Genomic DNA, 9,872 nt, shown 5'->3' with positions numbered 1-9,872 from the left:
TAGCTGGGCCAATGGTGGCAACTGAGCCTTGTGTCACTCATCCTATAAACTAGCCAAGGCTTGTTTACATGGTAGTAGCTCCACTAGCAGTAATAAGCAAACCACGATGCAAATCTGTGTTTTTATCATGTTTTCTAATGACACATTGGCCAGAGCAAGTCACATGGCCAGGCCCTGATTCAAAAGGTGGAGAACAGATGTTACCTCTTCAAGGAGGAGCTACAGCATTTTATTTAAAATGTGCATAAATTCAGAAATCAGAAAAATGTATGGTTATTTTTGAAATCTACCATACTAAACAATAATAGCACAATCAAGCCACTATATTGTACAAATCACACACACATATATATACACTATAGTAAAAATGGAAACAAAATGGCTGCCTTTACACTACTTGAATGGAGATATATAGTTGGGATAATGTTTTCAATGAAATTTGACAGAGCTTCAAAAAGTCCTGTGTCTAAAACTATTTACAAGGCAAGATGATGTGCTCCAGAAATGATGTAATGTAACTTAAAAAGTGGATCTAGAAATGAAGGTTCTGATATTAGTTCAATTAAAGCATTTTATAAAATGTGCAGAAAAATATTTCTCAATTAGTGTGTTATTTTACATACTATGAGTTTAAATGCATCTATAACTAAATTAGGTCTTAAATCCATTATATACCTGAAATACTGAAGTTGGCCAGAAACTAACTTTCTGTTGAGACAGTGATAACTGCCTTATGATGTCCTATATATTCAGACACATAGGCTATATTAAGTAAAAAGTATAACAAAATTTTAATAATAGTTATTTGTTGGTAATAGAAATGCTAGGAATCTTAGAAATCCTTTGTTGGAATAGTGTAGTTTTCTAAGGTAAATATGTATTATTTGAGCACTAGTTTCTATCACCCACTCTATCAGCTTTAGGTCACTGTTGTAGATGGGAGGAAGAAAGTCTCACTTACATAAGGTCAAACAATCAATGGATTCACAGCCTAGGTGCTGTCAAAAAAAAAAGCTACCTCCCACATGAAAACTGAGTGTTCAGTGAGTTTAGTTAATGAGGATCAGTGTCCCTGCCGAGGTTCTTCAAACAAACCAGAGAAAAATTAGCTGTGGAGGTGTCGAAACTTTTTCATATCCTGACTGTGGTAGCATTTAGAATTCACAAAAATGAGCACAAAAATAAAAGTCAATTTTCCCAAAGGATAACATAAAAAATAAAATTGAAGCAACACAGAAGTCATGGGAGATAGTAGCTCCCCATTCCTCCAGGATAGGAAAGAATGACAGTTTTACAAAACATACCTAAAGGAACTGTCTGATTTTAATTTCCTGGAAAGAATGTTTGCATTACATCCTGGATAAGATTTCCTCTTTAGACTAGGCCTAAATGCCACAAACCAAAAAAACCACATAAAACTGTTGAATGTCCATATCAAAAGATATCAAACATTCCTGTCATATCACATATCAAATAATTTTTTAATTCATTCATTTTTCCCAATGGAAGGCCTATTTCCTAAATCTTTTTCTTTGAACAATTCCATTAGTATCCAGCATTGTATCCAATACCCCACTCATTGTTTGGCACATGGTAAGCATGTAATACATTTCTGTCAAAAATTAATCATTTATGTTTACCCCCAATAGGCACATTCTGATGAAGTCAACATAACACTGAAATTTATCTTAGTATCACCCAATAAATTATTGCTCACTAATGTCATCAACAACCATATAGAGCAAATATAAGTGAAACAAATTCACAAATATGTGCATTTAATAGCCTGTGTCCATTTATCTTCACACATTTTGGGCATGGGCCAGCGTCTGGCTCTACAATGCCTACTGATCCAGACTTTTGAGAGACAGATAAAGATTAGGGTATCAAAGAGAACAGTGCAATTTCATATTTTGACTGGACAAAGGATGGGAAAATAATGACCAAACAAACAACACCTCTCCCTTTCCTTTGCTTTTCCTCCAGGGTTATCAGTTTACACAAAACACCAAATCTACCCGTTATATTTAGCATTACTTGGGATGCTGCCATACCCACTCTAGAAGGAAAAATGGGACAGAACTCCTTCTTCAAAGTTGTCACAGCCCAGAGAACAGATACCTAAAGTGAATGTAACCTTTGTAACCTAATTCCCAACTGCAAGACTGAACTCTATTATGTTCCTTTGCCTTTTGGTTTAGGAAAATTCGTGTTGTTGAATTTAGGTGAACAGTGATGAACACGTGCTCCTGGTTAGTTCAGATCTTCATCAGCCTTCTCCAGGCAAACTGTCGATCTATTTTTTGCTTTTCCAAAATCAAGTCTAGGCTACAGCCACTGGCAGAGCAATTGTTTTACAGGTAAAGCAATCAGTGGTCTGGGGTTGAAATCTCCGAACAGTTTTTCCATCTGTGACATCAATTCTTTTGGGAGCAGAGGTGACAGCCCTGTGTGTTAGCCAGAGTGTTGGCTCTGATTCACAGAATGAATACTGGCAAGCCACTGCATCACCTCACCTGGCCAGTGCCTGCGCTAAGCTTGTGCAGGTTCATGTCACAAATGCAGCTGCAAGCTTGGCCACATTGATTGTGTGTCCCAGTCCCCCTCTTACTTTAAAACAAAACAAAAAACAAGAGAAACTGTCCTTTTATTGGTCCTTCTTCCTTAACACATTTGAAAAATTTCCTCCAGGTTGAAGCATTCATTCATTTTCCTTTGAAATTCTCTAGATGCATTTTTCAGATCAGCCACTAGATGCCCAGATGCCAAAATAAAACCCTAGCAGCTTTTCTAAGGAAAACAAGATGGTTTTGTAATTTAAAAAGATAGATTATTTCAACTGTGCTGTCAAGAAGCCTAGGGAAGGCTTTATCCTCAGGGAGTTGTTTTTCTTTCTGTTTTTTAATGTATAGAGCAATATCTTTATACAGATTAAGAGAATAAAGCTCTTAAACCAAAAATTACAGGAAATAAAAAAGTTCGAAAGCTGCCACTACTTCGCTGATAATATAGAGTAGAAAAAAGTAGAGCTTTTGCCTTAGAATACAGTACCCAAGCTTCAACATTCATGCTTCTCACAAAAATAAAATAAAGGTTTTTTTAAAATGTGTCCTATCAGCATTGGTCTCCAGCTTACCTATAGCAGCACCTGGAAAACCAGGGTCTGAACACACAAAAATTGAGGAAGAAACCAGGGGCATGAAAGTATCTCTGACATAGGTAGGGTTAACATCATAATTTCACTGTCCATGTTCTTTTTTGGCTCTTTCTACTTCTGTTTAGCTAAAGGATAGATGAGGTTCACCCTGGCTTGTTTATTTTTAGACAGAGCCTCACATGGCCACCTAGGCTGGAGTACAATGACGTGATCTTTTGCTCATTGCAGCCTTGAACTCCTGGGCTCAACAATCCTCCTGCCTCAGCCTCCGAAAGTGCTGGGATTACAGGCATGAGCCATTATGCCTGACCATTGTGGCTACTTTTTAGGTGGGACATGGACAATCTACTGAGCATCCAGACACCAGGGACTGGGCTGTAAAGAACATTCTGGTTAGTTCAGAACTTCATTAGCCTTTCCCAGGCAAACTGTTTATCTATTTTTTGCTTTTTTCAGAACCAAGTCTAGGCTACCCAGAACCTAGACTTGGTTATGGAAAAAGCAAAAAATAGATAGTTTGCCTGGGAAAGAAAAATCACAGCCTGGAAATACTAGTGAAGAAACAGGGTTAGATTTGCACGCATTAGAGTGGCTGGGAAGAGACGGAAAGAGCAGAGCATGATGAAAGGTTTTTAAATACCAAAAGGACTATACATGGAATTCCAAAATTATGGAGCTAGAAGGAACCTTTGAGGGCACTTCCACCAACAGAAAAGACAATGTTCTCACCCTCATGGCCCCTTTCCTCACTGATGGACATAAGCCCTTCCTTTGCACTATAACTAAGCATGCTATATAATGTTCAGCCATGCTTTAATGATGGTCCAAAACAATGGAGAAAAAAATACTGTATAAATAAATTAAAATCCCCAGGCCAGCCTCACACCCATCACGGGGTTTATCACTCAGATGTTTTCCTGCCCACTCCCAACCTGCCTCCACTGGCCAGGGGCACTTCACGTTCTACCACAGCAAATCATCTCACTGTCTCCACACTTGGGGATCCAAGCCAAACTACCTCCATGACCCTAGAGAGAGAAGAAAGTTGTTTTATCCTTTTGTGCAAAGACTCACTTCTGCAAGACTTCCTTCCTTGTTCCATGATATTCCTGGCGTGATTACATAATCACCCCAGGTTCTGATCCAGATACACGGTGAAATAGGCTGAAATATTTAGATTTTTCCACTGTCGCCTAATGCAAGAAACAATTTTCTAACTGTTAAAGCTGAGAAAAGGTGAAATGTGTGAAGTTCAAAGTACTGAGCACTCCATCACTGGAAAGGGTTTAGAATGAGGCAGCCAAGTCCCAGCCCAAGATGCTGAGAAAACAGTTCCTGAATTGAGAGAACAATCTGCTTCAGAGTCCTCACTTAGTATTTCCCCTCCAATTCTATGTTTCTATTATTTTTGTAGACCCCATACTGAAAGTAAAAAGGGCAGGCCCAGCATTTGCGAGCCACACAGAATAATGGTTTACCAACATTTTTTTTAAAGATAGATTTCCCTAAGGTGACACGTGATTGCATGAGATTCTGGAGGTTAACTCTTAACAGAGCTGTACATAAAACTGAAAGAACCTTTGCTTTAAAAATTATCAAAAAAGAATGACTCCACATTTTTTAATAATTATGCCTAGCTTGAGCAATGCTGTCTATGAAATATTGACACCTAAATGATCCAGACAATTCTAGAATCACTTCTTTTAAGAAGTAAGTAAACCTCCTTAATGAAAAAGAGAAAGTCAAGTCAGTATTCGTGTTGGCAAATGCTAACCCAGGATCTGGCAATGCTGGTCCCATCATTCCCATATTCCGTGTTTTTCAGAAATATAATCTGCACCATCCCACACCATATCCAGGAGGAGTTTCTGCCATGTCAGTGAGGGCAGAGGAGTGTGTAGAGTTTATTGTCAGGTTGCAGAGGCAGAGGGTAGCAAAAAAGACAAACCATTTGCACAGATTTCTCCCAGAAGCAAGGGACTAAGCAAAACTCTTGTATTAGGAGTATTATATATCAAATAATTCAAAGCAATATTTACACTCAAAGGAGCTATAGGGGTTACCCATCTGTCCACCTATGGTGTTACATGCTATCCAAATTTCATGCTCTGGAAAAGCAGCTTCTCAAAGCAACATTCACCCAGAAAAGGACCAAGGTTTGGGAATGAAGCCATTGCCACTCCAAGATTTACTCATGCCAACCTTGGCTGTAAATTTATTTATTCTGCTACATACCTATTTTTTACAGCAGAAAATTTTAGCCCAAAGACCATAAACCTACCTATGTTCCCTCTTCCCTATGAGAGTCTGACAAAATGGTATATTAACTATGTATGCAATTTAACTTTGGTTCAAATAATCACCATTATTAATACCCTCCCAAAAGTTACACTAAGAAGACTTGCCATTTAGATGTTGTCATTGCTCCAACAACATAGTTTCTGTTAATCATGCAATGACATGGAGGAGGACTCAAGGAAAACGAAGTAAGGAATAACAGGCTATGACTTAATGTGTTCGTTCACTTATCTATTCCACCACGCATTCAGTGTTGATCGATCAAACAGTGACTATATGCCTGGAACACTATTAGGCATTACAGGAGAGATATGTGCAAGATCCACAGCCCCTGCTCAGTATGGGACTGAGTGTCAACTCAGTACAGTAAGTTGCACAGGGTATAAAAGAAGCAGAACATGCACTGGGTGAATGCCCTTATCTCAGCTTGAGCAAGGACTATGGTTTTTAGCTTAAAAGCTGAGCACTGAGATCAATAATTAGAGGAGAAAACATGAAGGCATGAGGAAGCCAGTTCTTTGGTTATGGAGTATATGAGGGTGAGAGAACACGAAGCTAGAAAGGTGGGGAGCAGTCAGAAAATAAAGAGTTTGCATGACTTTGTCCTAAAGTCCTGATGAATTAAGGAATTTTAAGAAAGGGATGGTTAGCATAATTAGATTCACATCCTACAAAGACCACCCTATGGCAGTGAGAACAATGTACTGTAATGGAAAGAGAGAAGATCAGAGGAAAAGAAAACTACCAGGAGGTCCCACTGTATGGGAGAAAAACTGTCTTCTCTCTCTTAGGTTCAGTACCTGGGGCTCTGCAAATTAAACTGACAGATTAACGGGAAAATAAAAACAGTTTATACGTGTAATACTTATTAATGCTTATAGATACAGAAGAGCTCATTGAGGCGTAACTCAAATGGGGTGGTTAGAATTTGGAACTTATATGACTTTTAATAGGTGACAAGGAGGAAGAGAAAGGTACTTACAGAAAAACACATGACTTTTTGGAAAGATAGGTGGGTTTTTAGGGGAACAAACAAGAGATAAGAAGGTTTATAATGTTTGTCTGTACAGGTATGAGTAATCTTTCCGTCTCTTCAGGGTTTTGGTATAGGTCTCATTCACATTTTCCCTTCTGGGATTAGATTCTAAGATTTGTGGCAGTCTTGTTCCTGCTTTAAAATCAGACAAGAAAAGCTCGAAGAAGGCTTTTTTTTTTCTGTATCTGTTGAATCTCAAATGTCTTCAGCTTCAAATAATCTTTATAACAAGGGGCATATTTTGGGGTGGCATATTCTGATCCCCTTTAGCAACAAGGAATATTCTAAGGCAATGGTAGGGAAGATAAAAAGGAGCCAATTTGCAAGGCAGATTTGTCAGTTTTAGTTGACCAAATAGATATTGGGGACCAGGGTTAGAAAGGAGAGGAAATCCGGGTTCATTCATGGGTATCCGGCTTGGTCTAGAACTGTAGCACTTACAACTAGGTGCACAGTAGAATTAATTAAAGAGGCTTTAATAATATCCAGCCTGGGCCCTCCTCCCCTCAGGGGTCCTATTAAACAGGCCTGGGATGAGGCTCAGGGAATGGTATTTTTTAAAAGCTCCCCAGATGACTATATTGTGAGTCAGGTTTGAGAACTTGCAATCTAGGGGATAAATGTGATGCCAAGAGACAGGAAACTCAGGAAGTTGGAGACAGGTGGCTGCTGTTGCATAGAGAGGAGAAGGACATCTAGGGTTTCTCTTTGGCTTTCCTGAGGTTGAGAAAGAGGTCAATTTCAGGTTAGCACAGATTTCAATGTCTGTGCTATTACTCAACAACATGCCATAACATTTGTTGAAATGCTCTGAAATTTGGTTCCAAATGTACAGTTTCCTTTAGTATGAAGAAACATTGGTAAGATGTGAGAAGAGAAAACAACTGTAGGGAAATGTTTCCGCAAGAAAAGGGCAAAAAAAAAAAAGTGTCAAGGATAAAACAGCAGGAATTTACATTCCAAATCCTAAACCATGTGCTGCATTTCATTTCTGGGGGAAAGCTTTCTAACCCATGAATCCTTTTCTTAGTGAAACTCGAGTCAGGAAACTATTGCTGCGCAGAAATCACGCCAGTACCCTGGGGCACTGAGGGATTAATGAATACTTGTATAGCTAGCCCATCCCATAAGCCAATGGATAATCAATGGTACTTAAAGCTCCTCAGGTAATTGAATTGCAAATCTGGTAGTAAAAGAACCTGTATTCATAAAATTATGCCCATATCTGTTTCTTAGTGTAGATATTGATGAAAGACTACAACTTGTGGATTATTTCTTTCTTATCTGTATTAAAAATCGAGCACAGCAAATTGGCTGTAGGTATTTTCTGCCTATACCTTGTGCACATTGAAGTACAACTGACAGCTGCATAAGCTATCGCGTCCACCTCCCACCTAGATGACGTTACTACAAAAGTTACTGTAATGCCTTCCATTTACTCTCAGGACTGAAGTGAGGAACAAACACATGATAGCTGATAAACTGTAGACTTTAGGGATCTAGAAAGTAAGTTTTAGAACGTTATAATTGTACGGCGGATCCAGTGAGATTTCGTATTTTTCCTGAGGGAATACACACACACACACACACATATATGTATATAAAACTTTTCCTCAGGAAAATATATAAATACATGTATATATATATATATATATATATATATATATATATTTTTTTTTATATATATATATAAAAAAATATATATGTGTGTGTGTGCATATATATATATATATCTTAGTATGAATTCCCAATATAAAAATGAGCATGGCATTTAGTAGTAAATGCAAGTGCCATTGTCCAAAAACAATCACAGTTTAAAATAATGCCATTTAAAACTGCTTTGGATGAAGCATGCCTCTTTCTACGCTGTACAACCTTGGACAAGTTATTTAAACCTCTTTATGTCTCATCTCTCTAGTCTCTGAAGTGGGCTAATAATTCCTCACCCCATAGAGTCAAGAGCATTAAAATAGGTAGTCGATCAAAATCACTTACAGTAGTGCACAGAAGAAATAAGCACTCTATTGGTTAGTGCTATTATATCTAGTTTCCCCTGCCTTCAAAATTCAAGCCTGAGCTTCAGCTTCAGGTATTGATACTGGTAGGCTAGGGGAGCCCCGCGACACCAGTGAGGTCTTGGTCCCTGCTGGTGTCCAGGCTGTTGATGCCATCACAAGAAAGAATTCAAGGATGAATCAGAAAATAGTGAAAGTACGGGGGTATGGAGGTATATTGCAAAGCAAACGTACACATTCAAGAAAGGGGGGTGTGGAAGTACCCGAGAGAGAGAGTCTTGCACAGTGAGGCATGGGGTTTCTATCTTTATGAGTTTCTTTAACCCAAGAGGTGGAACATTCCTGAAGATTACTGGAAAAGGGTGGAGATTTCTCAGAACTGTGGTGCCACTCATTTTTACACCAAATATGGGTGTTCTTGGAACTGTCATGGTGCTAGTGAGTGTGAGATTTAGTATGTTAATGAGCATATAATGAAGTCCTAGGTGAAACCTAGGTCAAACCTAGGGCCATGTTGGGTCTAGTCAGTCTTAGCCAGCTTGGCCCACATCCTAGTTTTTGAGGGTCTGATGAGCCCCTAGCTTCTGCAGCTACTTCAATAGTTCCCTTTTTCTAGTCATGTGAAACTGCTGCCTGAAATTCTCTATTGCCTGCGACCATCCTATAGTATTGCTGTCTTGGTATTACATGAACCATCTCCATGAAGTTGTACTAGTCATTAGCTGTATCTGGTCATATCTTATTACCACCTGTATATCACAAATAACTATTCTAAATCATTTCTAAACTCCTCCTAATAGCAATGATCTTCTCTAATTCTAAACTTTCCCATTGCTCCTCACTCTTTTTTCACACTCGGTATTACTTCTGTTACCCTGCGCATTCTTTTGGTTTAAGGAATATGAGCCATCATAGCTGCTAAGAAATAGAAAAGTATACGCAAAAGTCCAATATAGACATAAGTATTTGTTTTCTATGCTGTTGTAACAAATTACCACACATTTAATGACTTAACACAATGCAGATTTGTTGGGAGAAGGTCTTGACGTGTGTGTGATGGAGTATACATTGTTTGCTAAGAGGTGATGGCAAGGAACACAAAGCCATCCTCAGGCAGAAAGCTGCTAGAATAGTAAGCAATAAGTACCAGTCATGCACTAGTTAAACCAATTTCCAAAAACACAAGATATATGATCTTGTCCCCATTGCTGACTTGCAAAGGGTGCTTTGTAGCTTATTTCTGTTTTAGTAGTGAATAGGCACTATCTGACTGTTTAGTCTTTATCTTATGAAGAAACACTGAGCACCTGCTTATTAAAAATAATTACTTGTTCACAAAGAATGAATACATGGGTCAGAGTCTACT

The sequence above is a fragment of the Sapajus apella genome, unplaced genomic scaffold (genome assembly GCF_009761245.1).
Source record: "Sapajus apella isolate SASKATOON/1434 unplaced genomic scaffold, GSC_monkey_1.0 scaffold24, whole genome shotgun sequence".
Taxonomy (NCBI): Eukaryota; Metazoa; Chordata; class Mammalia; order Primates; family Cebidae; genus Sapajus; species Sapajus apella.
This window is presented reverse-complemented; position numbering follows the sequence as displayed.